We start from the raw sequence: 17,691 nt of genomic DNA, 5'->3' as shown, positions 1-17,691 counted from the left end.
TCTAAATTTTCTTTTGAAATTTTCTGTCATATGGAATGTGTTTTTCAGTAGGACTCTCAAATACTTTTTTCTGAAGTTTTTTGGAAAATGATTGGGAAAGACTCTCTTAAGCAAGCTGAGGGGAGATGTTGGGGCTGGGGCTGTGGTTTTGGGCCACCCCTGAGCTGAGACTCTGGGGCAGCCCTGAGGCTGAAGTGTGGGAGCCCTTCCAGCCTCCAGTCATGCCAGAAGCCGCCTTGGAGAAGTACAGCCCTCTGTGCTCTGCTGCCTAGGGGCTCTCCATGTCTTCACCTTGACTTTGCTGGTGTGGGCCCTGCCATATAGGGATGGTAGACTCTCACAGGGTCATGGAGGAAATGGGAGAGCTGTGGGCAGGGGTCGAGTTTACTGAGGAACAAGTAGGTAGTGGTTGCTGACTGACCCCGGTGCCTAGGCCTCCCAAGGGATGCACTGGAAAGCCATCAGCTCCTCTGATGCAGAGCTCAGGGGAAGAGCATCCAGGATCAGAAACTATTAGCCACATTGATTGGACCAATAAATGGCAACCACTTAAGCCACCTCTGTGGGTAGAAGGGGAGGTGAGTGATGGCCTGGTGGGATAAACAGAGCAGAATGTCCTGGTTGGTGCTCTAACTTTGCAACTAATTGCTGTGTGTCCTTGACCAAGTTACAATACCTCTCTGGTTCAAGTTTTATCAAATCAGATGTTCTATTGTACTATATCTACCAACATTAATTGGTTGGGAAGAATATCCACAGTAGACTTCTTGGTTTGGAGTGCTTGGTACAGTTGTACAGATAAAGTTGGGGAATGTGTACAGTACACTAGCTTGATGCTTTGGAAAGAGTGAGTGTGTGTGTGTGTGTGTGTGTGTGTGTGTGTATGAGAGAGAGATAACTAGAGAAAGAGAAGGGAGGAGGGAAAGAAGGGAGGGAGAGAGGGAAGGAAGAATGAAACTAAGAAGGAAATTGAAAATAAGTTGGCCCCGTGAAAAAAATTGAGCCAAGGTTTGTTGTGAGTTGGAATTTCTGCCAATCATCCTAACCTGCATAAAGGTAAGTGGGGAGGGGTAGGGATCACTCATATAGGTGCAATAACAGACTTTCAACCCACCAACTACCTCAGGAGGGGAGAGTCCTGTTAGCCTTCAAAATTAACATTTAAAACCACCCTTGTCCAGAATTGTCACTCACAGCTACTTGCTGCCCTCTGCTGGTTAAAATAAATAATGTCTGCATTACAAAATAAGTTTAAGAGTATAGTTGCTTTGCCAATTGCTCACTTGGTAAAGACTCTGCCTGCAATGCAGTAAACCAGGTTCAATCCCTGGGTTGAATCTCCAGGATCCCCTGGAGAAGGGAATGGCTACCCACTCCAGTACTCTTGCCTGGAGAACTGCATGGACAGAGGAGCCTGGTGGGCTATAGGCCATGGGGTCGCAAAAAGTTGGGCACAACTAAGCAATTAACACTTTCACTTCATAGTTGCTTTAAAATGTTGTTAGTTTCTACTGTATAGCAAAGTGAATCAGCTATGTATACATATATCCCTTCTTCCCATTTAGGTTGCCACATAGTATGAGTTGAGTTCCATTTGCTCTACAGTAGGTTCTTATTAGTGATCTATTTTATACATGAAAGTGAAAGTGAAGTAGCTCAGTCTTGTCTGACTCTGTGACCCCGTGGATTGTAGCCCACCAGGCTCCTCCCTCCATGGGATTCTCCAGGCAAGAATACTGGAGTGGGTTGCCATTTCCTTCTCCAGGGGATCTTCTCAACTCAGGAATTGAACCTGGGTCTCCTGCATTGCAGGCAGACGCTTTAACCTCTGAGCCACCAGGGAAGCCCTGCTATTTCATACACAGCAGTGTATACATGTCCATCCCAATCTCCCACTGCATCCCACCCTGTATTGCCGCCTTGGCATCCATGCGCTTCTTCTCTACATCTGTGTGTCTATTTCTGCTTTGCAAATAAGTTCATCTATATCATTTTTCTAGATGCCACATATAAACAATATTATACAATATTTTTCTCTGAGTTTTTCACTCTCTCTGAGTCTCTAGGTCCATCCACGACTCTGTAAATGGCACTATTTTGTTCCTTTTTCTGACTGAGGAGTATTCCAGTGTATATGTATTACATCTTCTTTCTCCATTACTCTGTCACTGGACATTTAGGTTGCTTCCATGTCCTGGCTATTGTAAATAATGCTGATGCGTCAACGAACATTTGGGTGCATGTATGTTTTTGAATTATAGTTTCCTCTGAATTTGTGCCCAGGAGTGAAATTGCTGGGTCATATGGTAGTTCTATTTTTAGTCTTTTAAGGACCTGCATACTGTTCTCTATAGTGGCTCTCTCAATATACACTCCCACCAACAGTGTAAGAAGTTTCCCTTTTCTCCACACCCTCTCCAGCATTTATTGTTTTTAGATTTCTTGATGATGGCCATTTAACTGATTGTAATAATGATATTTATTTACTTCCCCACCCCAAATATTTATGGAGCACCTAAGTACCAGCCACAGTTGATGTTCAGTCGCTAAGTTGTATCTAACTTTTTGTGACCCCATGGACTGTAGCCTGCCAGGCTCCTCTGCTTGCCTGGATTTCCCAGGCAAGCATACTAAAGTGGGTTGCCTTTTCCTTTTCCAGGGTCTTCCCAACCCAGGGATTGAACCTGCATTTGCTTCATTGCAGGTGAATTCTTTACCACTGAGCCACCTGGGAAGCCTGTTCTAAAGCAGACCAGTGACCAAAATGTACAGGTATTCCTACCTTTGTGGAATTTAATTCAATAACAATGATAACATGTAACATTTATAGAGTTCTTGCTATGTGTGTGTGAGGTAGTATTTTAATTCTTTGATATTTATCAATTCTTCTTAATCCTAAAATCAATCCTAAGAAATAAGTATGTATTTCAATCATTTTAAAGCTGAATAAATTGATACTCAAGAGAAGTTAACAATTTCCCTGAGTTAGACAGCTGGGACGCTGGAGAAGGGTATGGCAACCAAGTCCAGTATTCTTGCCTAGAGAATCCCCTTGGACAGAGGAGCCTGGCAGGCTGCAGTCCATGGGGTTGCAGAGTCGGACATGAATGAACAATTAAGCACAAACCGCTGGGAAATAACTGAGCCAGGTTTAATTCATTTTTTCTCTAGAGTCTGTTCTTAACCAAGTCCCTTCACTGCCTTTACTGTCATTTCTAGCAGATACATTTCCCTCCCTGTCCCAAATACTGTGCAGACACTGACATGAAATGGAAAGGCAAACTCTGACCTACTTGTTTGGTTCAGCCACTCATCCATCTTAGCCTCTGTGTGGCCCTGAGCCAGTCTCTTACCCCACGTAGTTATAGGCAGATTAATATATGGTGAGTGCATGCTCACAGCAGGCCCTGACAAATGTTGTCCTTGTCCTCCTCCTAAGCTGATCTTCAGATGAGAGGAAGCCACTGGAGGCGCGGAATCTCTGACCTGTTGCTCCAGGCTTCTGTCTCAAGGTCCTTGTGAGTCCTGCATCTCCAGTTCAGCACAAAGGGCAGCAGGCAATCTGGAGCTTAATGATCAAACTGAAAGTTCTTCCCTGCTCAGCCTGGATCTCTGGGGCACAGGGACAGCTTACAGCAAGAGGGCTTCAGGTCAGCTCCAGAGCTGGCATCTCTTGACTGGAAGGTGGAGAGCCTGCCAGGCTCCAGGGAAAGCAGCAGTCAGATGCTGGAGGGAGGGTGGAGAGCAGTGGGGCCTGGAACAAGTGAGGGAGTCCTCACATTTTATAAGCCCTAGATTTCTACTTGCTAATTTTCTTTTTATCATGAGTGCCCAACCTCATAAAATGTCAGCTTTATAGAGAAAGGGCATATTGCTAAATTTCATTTTTTTTAATATCTTCAGAAATTCGATGTTTTTAAAAGCAAATTTTAAAAGTATTCTGACATTGTATACCCTAGAATCCCCTCTTGTAACCCTCTAGTTAACAGCATTATACTAGCTACTTTTTAGGAAGCACTCATGTGCCAGCCCCCATGACACAGGTTCTTTATTCACATCACTTAGAGAGCAACACGCTGAAGCTCAGAGAGGTTAAGTCATTTGTCCAGGGTCACACAGCCAACTCTCACGGCTGTGCCTGGATGGCTCCCTTACCACCCTATTCTGGGTCCCAAAGTGAGGAGAACATCATAAACTGACCTCTAGGTCCCAGTGTCATCCCAAAAAGCAAAGACTGTTTATCACTGGGTTTTGTCTGAACACAGAACAGAGGTTTCATCCTCATCTCTGGGCTTCTGTCACATGAAAGCAGCAGATCTGCATGTCCCTGAGAGAGGGGTGATGGGGCCAGCTGTCACGTGATCCAGATCCACCAGCCTGGAGCAGCCAAAGGCTCAAGGGAGCCCCAGAAAGGACCTCGTGAGAAGCAGTCAGTGAGTTGAAACAGGAGCTGCCAGGAACTGTCATACATGCTTGGTGAGAAATTCTCAGTAGCTTTATGTGGGGGTGGGAGGGGAGGGCTATCACTATTCTGAACACTAAAGAGAAGGGACTGAGGTCCAGGGGAAGAGGCCTGCCAGAGGCCAGGTGGTGGCTGGACGCCAGAGCCTTACAGAATGAAGTTCAGTCCTACCTGTGGTCCACCCCCGTGGCCCTGCCCTCCAGGTTGGACGCAGCAGCATCGACACCACCTGGGGCATGACAGAAATACAGAATCAGGCAAACCAGCATCCTCTGCCAGCCCCGGCCCACCAGTGAGGCTGCTGCAGCCTGCACCTGCCCGCTGAGGGCTATCTCACCTGAAGGGGCACCCCCAAATTGCAGACAGGAGAGACATTTTCCCAAAGGAGATGCAACTTTCTTGGTTGATACTATTCCAGTAGGAAGACCATAGCACGGTAACTGGAAGTTTTACTGAGGCACGAATTTGAGTCATGGCCACTGCCTGGCTGGTGGTCTGGAGAAGGAGCTCTGCTCTTGGGAGCTGACTGGGAGGATGGAGGGGACCCAAGGGCCACTTCATCCTCTGGCTGGTTTGGTCCTGTCATCTAGATCTCAGACTGTGCATTAAGCATAAAAGGGATTGAAGTGAGGACCCCAGCTCCATGCCACTGTTTCCTCATGTGTAAAATGATTCATACTGTTTATCTCACTGTGTTTTTGTAGGGAAAGGTGAGTTAGGTCACGCTTGGAATGTCAGAAACGCTCCATAAATGTTAGCTGTGATCATCAACATCATGGATTCTTGACATCTGTGGGTATAATGCACCCCAGACCCTTTTCCAGTTTCCTAAATGGCAAACAAAGAATGCATATGTTGGCTCCTGAGTTTCTCCAGACAACATATTCCACATTGAATGCAGTGTTTTCTGTGTACGTCATCACACTGCAAGTCACCATAGTGGTGAATACGTGGTGGCCAGAATTCACCGAGATGCAGTATTTTGATTACTCCATGAGTTTGTTACTGACTCAGTCGTAAGCAGAGACCAACCCATCCACAAGAATGAGCAGCCCCTGGGTCCCCTCCACCCCCGCAAAAGCCCCGCAGAGCTGAGACTTTTGCCCAGAGCCCCAGCAGTGGACATGACTCAAATCTGTGGCCCAGCAAAGCTGTCAGTTATTATGCTATGGGCTCATTCCATCTGGAACTGTTTAAACCAAGTAAGTTGGCACCATGACTGTCAGAGGGCCATTATGATTTTTCCCAAGGTGTGTTTCAGAGGATGCTAGTTCCAGTGAATGTTTGCAGGTGCTGAGTCTTCGCTGGGCTCTCAAGGAAGTTTGAGGAACCTTGGCATTTTAAGCAAGTTCCTTTTCTGAGGACATCTGCATCTTTCACAGGCCAGCTTTGAGTGTGCAGGGAGGATAAGGCAGGCTCTTCCTCACACTTCTTTGACCACATACTCTTGTCTGTGTGGGACACATTCTACTGCAGTACTTTCCAGACCTTCCTCTGCACATGGTTCACCTGGGAGCTTATGTGCTGTTTCTGACTCAAAAGATCTCGGGAGGAGCCTGAGAGTCTGCATTCCTTTCAGGTTCCCAGTCCTGTGGATGCTACTGGTTCCACGGACTTGGAACAGTTGGGGTTTGAAGAGATACTTCTGAAAGGTGTGTGCTGCGTTCACTACCCCAGAGGGCTCCTGTGACCTCCCTTTCGCACAGCCTTAACACTTGCTGAAGTGTTGGAGTGTGGGAAAAGTGAGCCGAGCAGTAGGCTGGAGAGGAAGCTCAGGAGAGCAAAGAGTCCCGTCTGTTTTGTTCCCAGCAATATCTCCAGAACCGGGAGCTGAGCCTGGATCACCCAGGGGCTCAGTCACACCTGTGGAATGACGTCATTACTAGGGAAACTCAGCCAAGATGCTCTTTTCCAGGCATCTTCTGAAACGTGCTATGCTAAGCTGTGATGGATTTGAGTTTTTCAGTGGGCTGAGATTGCTGCAGACTCACCAAAGATTTTGAAAAGCATCCAAAGAGTCTCTTTCTTAAGCTTATAAATCTGACTCAGCATCTAGGTGAGGCCCCCATCTGCGAGGCATGACTGCTTTTCTTGTTATGGGGGCTTCAACTTATGTGATCTTTGAGCATTCATGGAGAGAGAGGGCATCCTGCTCTGGCACTTGTGGGTATGGGCTACAGGTGGCCCATTATCTCCAGAATAAAGCACTTTCTTTGAGATAGGACCAAAGTAGCCCAGGCAAAGTTCATGGGCAAATTATTAAACCAAGATCAAGGATTCGGCCTCAGTCTTGTCCTGATGTTCTCATTACCAATCCAGGCAGGGAACCAAATTCCTTGTTCTTCAAGTGTGTGTGTATTTCTTTGTTTGTTTTGATCTGAGAGAACAGGAGAAGCTATTTGTTACCATGGTAAGTACTCAGATTCTTATTTATTTTTTTGTATGGAAGTATAGTTGACTCATGATATTATATTAGTTTCAAGTGTACAATAGTGATTTAGTATTTTTTATGGATTATACTCCTCTTTAAAGTGAAAGTGAAGTCGCTCAGTCATGTCCGACTCTTTGCAACCCCATGGACTGTAGCCTACCAGGCTCCTCCCTCCATGGGATTCTCCAGGCAAGAATACTGGAGTGAGTTGCCATTTATTTTTCCAGGGGATCTTCCCAACCCAGGGATCGAACCCGAGTCTCCCACTTTGCAGGCAGACGATTAACCTCTGAGCCACCAGGGAAGCCCCATACTCCACTTTAAGTTATCATAAAATATTGGTTATATTTCCTATGCTGTACAATATATCCTTGTAGCTTATTTTACGCACAGTAGTTTGTGCTTCTTAATCCCCTACTCCCATCTCCCTTCCTTCATCCTGCTTCCTACTGGTAGTCACTAGTTTGTTCTTTCTATCTGTTAGTCTATTTCTATTTTGTTATATTTGCTCATTTGTTTTATTATTATTATTTTTTTTAGATTCCACATATGCAGTCTTTGTCTTTCTTTGTCTGCTTATTTCACAAAGAATAATACCTTCCAGCGAGGTTCTTAAATAGGAGAGCATGGGGGTTCTTAAATAGGGGTTTAGTCTCGTCAACAGCTTCTCACCTTTGAGAAACTTAATCTTCTTAGGAAGCCCCAGCTCTCAGTATATAAGCTGTGTAGCCAGCGACCAATGGGAAGCGCGCTGGGAGCTCCTCAGTGATTCCTGAGCTGAGGCCATCCCAGAGGGCCTCTCAGAGAAGTGGGAATGAGCTGAGTCTTCAAGTGGATGGTTAACAGGGCAGGATAAAGGAGGGGAGTGTGAGTGTGAAGATGAACTTCCACAAGCATTATCTGGAAAGCTGTGACTAGAGTAGCCTGCCTAGAAGATGGGCTGATAAGCAGTGGATAGGAAAGCAGACAGGAAGCGGAGTGTAGAAAGCCTTAAGTGTCAGGCCACGGGGGCTGGACACCTGGACCCATCTCTTTAGAACTGGAGTCTGGTCCCGGCAACCACTAGGCAGTCACAGAAAGGCTCCTCTTGCGTGAGGCCAAGGGTGGTCACCAGATTGATAGGGAGCCACTGGGTTCGGCCACGAGGTACGGTTGTACAGCTTGTGCGCTGCGCCAGAGTGCCTGACCAACGCGCAGTTCTCGCTCCCCATCAAGCTGTGCGCCCTGGCATGGGACTGCCTTCTCCCAAAGGGCCTCCTCCATCCGGTGTTCAAAGACACCCTCGTGAGCTGGCGGTGGTCAGATCCTCTCAAGTGACAGCCGTGGGTGTTTACATTTTCTCAGAGCAGCCGCTGTGTATGTTCCCAGGGTGTCCCGGGGAGGGCGCTGCTCAGCTTAGCACAGGCCGACAGAGTCCTGACCGCAGAGCTGTTCTAAGAATGCGGCCAGAACTGGAGCAAGCCGGTTTTCAGCTCCGGGGCTCACGGACCAGCGAGCAAGTGGTCTGTACCTGTCCTCGCAGCCGAATTCAACGAAATCCTAACTGTGAGGAGGACTCGATTCCCGGCACGAAAGAAGTGAGAACAGAGCGTCTGCAGCCCTAAAGCTCCGAAAGTGCTCCTAAAGTTCGGACCGGCAGCCCTCTGTCCTGAGGGGCTTGGGCGGAGACTTGTCCCGCAGTTTCCGGCCGGGCAGGAGCAGAGGCACAAGCGGAGGATGCAGAGAGACGCGGGGGCTCCAAGGATGGGGCAGCGGGTGTGTCTCATCAGGGCCACTGCTAGCCTTTGGGTTCTCCTGTCACTGTGACAACCAGAAACTTTCCCCTGCGTGTTTCAAACCCCCCCCTCCCCCCCCTCAGGAGGGTTGAATCATTCCCAAATGACAACTGAGCCAGGTCCTGGCGTTGAAGGCAAGGGTCCCAGCCTGATTCAAAGGCAGCTGAGCACAGCACCACTGTCTCCCGCCAGGTTCTTGGTTAGGCTCCTCTGAAGAGTGAGTGTACTCTGCTGACTGTGGCACAGCACCACCACCACCACCGCCCGCGCCCCGCCACGCGCCCAGCAAGGAGCGCCCAGGGTTCCCCCCCACCCCCAATTATTGTCAGGGAGGTGAACCCAGCATCAAGTCCACCACTTAGCCTGAGAAGATCATGCGTAACTTGGGGTGTTTACCGCTCCTTTGCCTTATTTTCATATTTTATCACATCCTTACGAATATTTAAACAATGTATTGTTTCATCTTGGTCTTTTTGGAATGCTACGAAAAGATCATACCTTAGTTGAGTTACATTTTTTTAAAATTAAAAGCTATGTTTGTGAGATTTATTTGAGTTGATGCCAATCGGTGTAATTCATTCATTTTCACGTTCTCACACAAGTCTCCCAGGGCACGTGGGCAAATGTCTTGAGGTATATATTTAGGAATGAAGTGGATAGGTCAGAGAGTCAGATTTTCAACTTCTATGCGGCACCAAATTGTTTTGCAAAGTGATTGCACAAATTTCAGTGCTACTGGCAGTATGCGAAAAGTTCCCATTAAACCACATTCTCATAAACACCAGCTATTAGCTTAATTTTCTCAATCTAGTGTGCGTAATATAGTATCTTCTTGTTCTTAGTTTTCATTACCCTGGTTACTAATGAGATTAAACATAATTTCATGTTTATTTGTCATTTGTGCTTCCTCTTCTGTGAAATGCTTATTTGTTCCTGTTCTGTTCCCACTTTCATTAGGTTGTCCTAATTTGTAGAATTAAAAAGCATGCAATCTGAATATTAATTCCTTGTTAGTTACATCTCTTACAATTTTCTTAGTATTTTCACTTTATGGAGTCTTTTGATAGTATTAATGTAGATGTATTACCAGTGTTTTCTTTTTTTAAATTTATTTCTTATATTTATTTGGTTATGCCAGGTCTTAGCTGTAGTATGTGGGATCTAGTTCCCTGACCAGAAATCGAACCCAGGCCTCCTTCACTGGGAGCACAGAGTCTTACCACTAGACCACTAGGGAAGTTCAGTTCAGTTCAGTCCAGTCCAGTTCAGTTCAGTCGCTCAGTCGTGTCTGACTCTTTGCGACCCCATGAATCGCAGCACGTCAGGCCTCCCTGTCCATTACCAACTCCCGGAGTTCACTCAGGCTCACGTCCATCGAGTCCGTGATGCCATCCAGCCATCTCATCCTCGGTCGTCCCCTTCTCCTCCTGCCCCCAATCCCTCCCAGCATCAGAGTCTTTTCCAATGAGTCAACTCTTCCCATGAGGTGGCCAAAGTACTGGAGCTTCAGCTTTAGCATCATTCCTTCCAAAGAAATCCCAGGGTTGATCTCCTTCAGAATGGACTGGTTGGATCTCCTTGCAGTCCAAGGGACTCTCAAGAGTCTTCTCCAACACCACAGTTCAAAAGCATCAATTCTTCGGCACTCAACCTTCTTCACAGTCCAACTCTCACATCCATACATGACCACAGGAAAAACCATAGCCTTAACTAGACGGACCTTAGTCAGCAATTGAATATACTATCTAGACTGGACATAACTTTTCTTCCAAGGAGTAAGCGTCTTTTAATATCATGGCTGCAGTCACCATCTGCAGTGATTTTGGAGCCCAAAACAATAAAGTCTGACACTGTGTCTACTGTTTCCCCATCTATTTCCCACGAAGTGATGGGACCAGATGCCATGATCTTCGTTTTCTGAATGTTGAGCTTTAAGCCAACTTTTTCACTCTCCTCTTTCACTTTCATCAAGAGGCTTTTTAGCTCCTCTTCACTTTCTGCCATAAGGGTGGTGTCATCTGCATATCTGAGGTTATTGATATTTCTCCCAGCAATCTGGATTCCAGCTTGTGTTTCTTCCAACCCAGCGTTTCTCATGATGTACTCTGCATAGAAGGTAAATAAGCAGGGTGACAATATACAGCCTTGACGCACTCCTTTTCCTACTTGGAACCAGTCCGTTGTTCCATGTCCAGTTCTAACTGTTGCTTCCTGACCTGCATACAGATTTCTCAAGGGGCAGGTTAGGTGGTCTGGTATTCCCATCTCTTTCAGAATTTTCCACAGTTTCTTGTGATCCACACAGTCAAAGGCTTTGGCATAGTCAGTAAAGCAGAAATAGATGTTTTTCTGGAACTCTCTTGCTTTTTCCATAATCCAGCAGATGTTGGCAATTTGATCTCTGGTTCCTCTGCCTTTTCTAAAACCAGCTTGAACATCAGGGAGTTCGCGGTTCACGTATTGCTGAAGCCTAGCTTGAAGAATTTTGAGCATTACTTTACTAGCATTTTATTTTTAAATAATCATTTTAATAAATTGCAAGGTTTCAAAGGTATTTGAAATTTCCTCTAAAAACTTTTTGCATATTTAAAATTTTAATCTGTTGGAAATTAACTTTTGTATATGAGAATTAGTATTACCTTTCAAGTTTTCTTTTATGGTAAGCAGTCACCTTAGCACCTTTTATGGAATGCTCTGCCCATAATTTTCAAGGTCACTCTTTTCATCTAGCAACTCATATGATAAATGTAGACCTATTTCCTTCTCTGTCCCATTGATAAATTTGACTATCCTGACCTCAAAACCACAGTTTTAACTACATTCACTTTCTAGTAAGCCTTGTAATCCAGGAAAGAAAGTTCCTTCATCCTGTTTGTCTTCAAGATGTCTGGGCTCTTCTTGACTATTTGCTCTTCTGTATATAGAGAGAATAATATGCTAATAAAGCCATTTAACCCTTTTCTTTGCAAAAACAGTTTGGACTACTCTTTCAGTCTATTTAACAATTATAAAGCTATTTAGATTTCCATTTCTTCAATTACTTTCATAAGCAGTATATTTTTAGGAATGTTTTCATTTCTTTTAGTGTGTAGGCATAAAGTAGTGTATTCTAGTACCACTTTTTAAAAAGTTTTATAGACATGTCCCTTTGTTCATATATATTCATTCCTTCTCTCTTCTTCTCAAATCTTACCAGGGGTCGATTAATCCAGTTTTAACAGTTTTTTCAAAGAACTTTCGATTTGGTAGTCCTCCTGTGTCGTGTCCTTGCTTCCTGTTGTTCTGATGTATGCTCATTTCTGTGTTATATCCTCCCCTCCGCTTTCCTAGTGTTTATTTTGTCTTTCAGACTGGGTGGATTTCAGTGAATTCCTCACCACCAATTTATGATTTGGCTTGCTCAGTTCTAGTAAGTCTGGTATTGTGTGTTTTTTACCTTCTTTCCCTTTTCCAAAAGTTTGTTGCTGTAGTTGTTTTTTTCTTATATTCTACCCATATTTGTGAGCATATATTATTTTTTTTTTTTAAATAATAGGTTTGGGGAAGGGAATCAAATTGTTTATATGTAGATGTATGTGCTCAATTTTCTGTCTTCGCCTGGAACCTATAACCATTTATTAATCTTTCTTTCTCATTTATCACCTTCTGATTCTCACTGGGATATATTCTGTTTAGTTTCTCCAACTCTGTCTTCTAGTTCACTAATTCTCTCTTCTTCTTTTTAACCCATCCCCTGGGTTTTATTTGATAATAATAATATATTTTGTTTATAAAAATTATATTTAATCTTTCATCTCTACCATTTTATTTTTGATGGTCTGCCCCTTGCATTCTGTTTCTGTGACTTTGTAATCTATTTCTTTAAGGATTTCTAACATAGTTGTTTCACATTTATATATAGTTATTTTAATATTTAAAATCTTTGACAGTCTAAATCTGATGTACTTTGTTTCTTCCGTCTCTGGCCCAAAGTTATTTGCTTTCTTATGTTTTTGTTTCTTAAATTTTGTTAAGAGCTTCTATTTTGATCTTTATCTGTGGAAATCCTAGAAACCCTAATTGCTTAATTGAGGAAGCTTTTCTCTAGAGCAGAATTGCATTTGCCAAGAGCCAGAGGGTGTTACCTACCTATAAAAACTTTAGCGCCCCCCCACTCCGCCCCCAACTAGAATCCCAGGCTTAATCTCTTCATCTTGTTACTTAGCTTTGATTTTTGATTTTAGAATCAGCATTTACCAGCAGGGTAGCCCTATCTTTCTCCCGCACTTATCACAGTGAGTTCAGATCTTTGGGAAAGGGTGAGTGTGAGCGTGGATGAGTCATACATTGCTTCTCACAAACCTAGGGATAAAATCAAAGGTGTGTTTTATCAGGTTGTATTCATTTCATAGTAGGGGAGACTTCATAGTATCTAGTCTCCATCGTGCCAGACTTGCTTTGTAGCACTTCACTATTGGATTCTACTCTCAGGGAATTTTGGTATAGCTGTTGAGGACAGAAATTATCTGGTGTTCACGATCATCTCTACCTCCCAAGTGGTGTTTGAATACCTTTAGGCGGTTCCATTTCTTTTCTTTGTATTTGGCATTTCTCTAAATCCGCAGCATGCTGATGTGAGAATTTTTCCTGTAATAAGAAAATCTCTTCAATTTTTTTCAGCTCTTTGATTTCTGGTTTTACCCTCTTCAGAGAATGAATCTACAAGCCTTTGCCATTCAGTATAGTCGCCACTAGCTCCATGTGGCTGTTTAAATTTAAATCAATCAGTTCTCAGTGAAAAATCCAGTTCTCAGTGAAAAATCTCAAAAGAGGGAAGGTGTTCCAAGTGACTCAGCATACTGATGGCTTTCTTTGAGACCAGCTCCCTTCTCTTTGGTGTAACTGTTCAGCTCATTCTAATCAACCACAGTAGAGAAGGGAGTTGGGGGAGGGGATTGTGTCCCCCATAGAATCCAAAGCGGGGTCTCTCCTGAAGCAGGGAGAGGTGAGCACACTGTGTTAGAGGGAGGAGGCAGACAGTCCTGGGCACTTCTAACATTCTCATGACCTCATTTGGTTTTCAGGACAATCCTAGAACATAAAGGCATTATTGTCTCTGTTGAAGACTCCTTTTGAAAGATGAAGAAACTGAAACTCTGAGCAGTAAGGTGAGTTAACCAAAGATGCACAACTGAGGAGGAAAAGGCACACACAGGTTCTCAGTTCATAGAAGGATCCTTTCCCTCTTTCCTACTGAATGTCTGTGCATTCCTCTGACTTCCTATGTGTACTACTGATAGGTTTCCCATGGATGTAGCCTCAGAACCCAGTCCTGTTTTCCCACCCCTGCTTCCTAAATCAGACATATTCCAACTCCTTGCTCTTAAGTCTGAGGTTGCCTACACTTCCCACATTCCAATGAGTATAAATTCCCAGTTTTACATTGTAGCTAGTTTCCTAGTAGTTGTTGAACAGAATTCTGAGAGAAAACTAGGATTCTTTCTTATCTGGGATGACTTCCTAGAGAGCCCAGGGCACCTTTGACAGTGATATCTGCCATCATTCCATAGTTTGAAATTTGCAAAGTTGCCGTTCATGACCAGTTACTTCTACCTGGGTTCTTTCTCTCCAGTCAGGCAAACCTTGGTTCTGAATTTGTGGCACAGAAAACTAGATTTTCCATAAGAGTGAATAAGAATTTAACATGTGTCCTTTTTTTTTATAGACCTGGAAGTTGTTAAAGACAATTAGCACAAAAACAAGCAGTACTAAACAAATGAAAGGGCTATGCAAAATACAAAACACTCATGTTGGAAGTCTTTTTCCAAAATCCTAAACTATTATCTCTCACATGGGTAAGATAAATATTATCAGATAAAGTATGATACTTCAGTAGATCAGAGAAAGAGCAGGACCCCTCAGCCCCTCCAATTTTTCAGTCAAGGAATTAGAAAGAGAGACTAGACACTGATAAAGGGCAGATGAGAAATTTAATTTCATTAAACACACTGGTCTGGATAAATTAGAGCTGAGGAGAATAGGAACATGCTGATGAGATCCATTATCCACAGGCAGCGATCTCCTGGGAACTAAAAAAAACCAGGAGAGGTGCCAGAGAGACAGGATCCCTGTGATCCTGAATTTTAAAATGCTGAAGGTGAACTCATAAACTTGATAACAGGTGCAGACAAGGATCTAGAAGCCCTGGGCATCCACGGTCCCAAGAGAGTGGGTGGGGGCCACATAATGCTGCACCAACAAAGGAGAGGCAGCTGGGGGGCTCTCAGTGACTGCAGACTCCAGCATGAGTCACCACTGGGATACAGCAGCCACGAGTTAATGTCACAGTCAGCCATGTTCACAGAACTATAGTGTTTCAGAAGGGAGCACGATTAGTGACATCTGAAGCACTGAGTCATCCTCTATTGATCCTGCTATTGTATAGAGAAGAGTTTCATGACATTTACGCCGGGCAACAGGGTCTGTGCTTTGATTTTGGTTTTTTATCACGATGAGATAAACATCACTAGGGCCCTAGAGACAGCGGCTGTTTGCTTTGTTCTTAATCAAGCGCTGTATCAAGGAACATTCTGTTTTTGTCCCTGCTGCTGCTCCCCTCCATCTGAAGGTAGGAGTCCCCAGCTGTATGGATTCTCCTGGGCCCCAGCGCCAGTGTGGCTTGTTGGTGATGAGCATCTGTGACAGAGGAAGGATGCTTCTGAGCTTATAAACAAGCCTCTGGGAGCTTAGCCAGTCGACTACATCAATCAGGGAGTGTGCCACCCATCCTGCACCCCTTTTTTGACTCAATATAAGGCAGATTTCCTAACAATCAGGGCTGTTTAAAAACCGAACTGGCTGCCTTGGTGAGGAGTGAGTGCCTCATCAACTGGAAATGTTCAAGAGCAAAGTGTGGGTGACTCTCTGAATACAGATGTGGATCAAGAAGAGGCTGGGCAGGGAGAATGCCAGGACCTCTTCCAAATCTTAACACCAGGGTCTTTGATTGGACCACCCTGCTTTTGCTGAAGATAAAGCTTTCCAAGTAGTTTGATTCTCTTTACATGGAGTTAGCAGCTCCCTTTGAATGACAGTGTTAGGCCTCCGAATCCATTTTAAATTAAGCCTTTGCAGGTGTTCTTTTATCTCTCTCCATTGCTACTGGTGTTGCCCCCAGTCCCTCTGCTATGACCACCTGAATTCCTAAGGAGGGAGAGACCCCTTCTTGGATTTTCTAGCTTTCTGAGTCCACTGGAAGGACACCTGCTGGCCCCCTCTCTAATCCCTGTAACTTTTTCAGCTGCTGCTAAGTGGCTTCAGTCATGTCCGACTCTGTGTGACCCCATAGATGGCAGCCCAGCAGGCTCCCCCATCCCTGGGATTCTCTAGGCAAGAAGACTGGAGTGGGTTGCCATTTCCTTCTCCAATGCATGAAAGTGAAAGCGAAGTCGTGTCTGACTCTTAGCGACCCCATGGACTGCAGCCCACCAGGCTCCTCCGTCCATGGGATTTTCCAGACAAGAGTACTGGAGTGGGGTGCCATTGCCTTCTTCGACCTTTTTCAGCAAAGGGGAGGAAAAACCAGTATATAAGGAGTACAAACAGATTGCCATGGGAGCTCACCTATGAGTATTCTCTCGTCTTCACCTGCTTCCTAGCTGGCTCAGTCCAAATGCATTTGAAGCAAGAGCACGAATTACTCTAATTTAGGGCAATTATAGGATTTACAAATTAAACATATTCCCAGCGGTTTCCCTAGCAACCATCTCTGAATCACACGATGAGATAAAACCATTGTTCAATTTGATAGATTCCACTATTTGGAGAAGTCCGACTATAATTCACAGCAAGTACTCACCTGGTGTGGGCAGAAAGTGCATTGGGTAGCAGGGCAGGAGACCTTCATGCAGGTTCCAATTCACAGGGGTCTGATCCAGAACAGGATCACACCCTGAGACCCTGGTGACAGTTTCACAGCAACGCAAAGGGGTCTGAGCAGGGCCAAGAGAAGGAAGACTACAGTGCTTCTGAGTGAGTGAAAACAATAAGCACAGAACGGTTTTGTGAAGGGTGCTGAGACACATTGAGGTCCCATGCAGGGTAGGCTCACCCAGCCCCGTAGGGCTAAGGCAGTGCTTCAGGTGGCAGGGCCAAGCCAGGAACTAAGCACACATCTTTATGCTGCACACATCTTTATGCAGACCCCAGTGGGGTCTGGGAGGGCAAGCTGACAGGAGGACTTTCAGTTCTAGGGTTTTTTTACCTGGATAGTAGAGTCTTGAGCCATATCACTTTTGAGGCCCCTTCTAGCTCTTTTGGTTAGGAGGACTTAGCTGGTTATGGAACAATTTTAAAACAGTCATATTTATAGTCAGTCAGCTGGTAAAGAATCCACCTGCAATGCAGGAGATTCCAGCTCAGTTCCTGAGTGGGGAAGTTCCCCTAGAGAAGGGATAGGCTACCTAATCCAGAATTCTTGGGCTTCTCTGGTGCCTCAGACAGTAAAAAACCCACCTGCAATGTGGGAGACCTGGGCTTGATCCCTGGGTCAGGAAGATCTCCTAGAAAAGGTAACAGCTACCCACCCTAATGTTCTTGCTTGGAAAATCCTCATGGACAGAGGAGCCTGATGGACTACCATCCATGGGATCTCAAAGAGCTGGACACAACTGAGGGACTAAGCACAGCCCAGAGATGAAAAGAGCAACTTTATTGGTAGTCATGTTGGAGTATTTCAGCCAGACCTACAGTCAAGTGACCTTCAAAATGGCATGACCCTGACCTAGTCTGGACCTGCATGTGGGTAGAAATGGGAATATAGCTCAGACACATGAGAGTGGGCAACTTACTTTGAACCAATGAATTCTGGAGAAGAACACATCCCCCTCAACTGTGGACTGGGATCCAACTGTTCTTCCTTCCTACAGGAAAGCAGAAGTAAAAAAAAAGTCTGCATCTAACACACAGCCAGCCTAACAGAGTCCAGCCTCACCAAAAAGAGAAGTCCTCCCCCAGCCCCCACCCTGGGAAGAAGTGAAGGAGGG

Source organism: Capra hircus, chromosome 3 (assembly GCF_001704415.2).
Source record: "Capra hircus breed San Clemente chromosome 3, ASM170441v1, whole genome shotgun sequence".
NCBI lineage: Eukaryota > Metazoa > Chordata > Mammalia > Artiodactyla > Bovidae > Capra > Capra hircus.
This window is presented reverse-complemented; position numbering follows the sequence as displayed.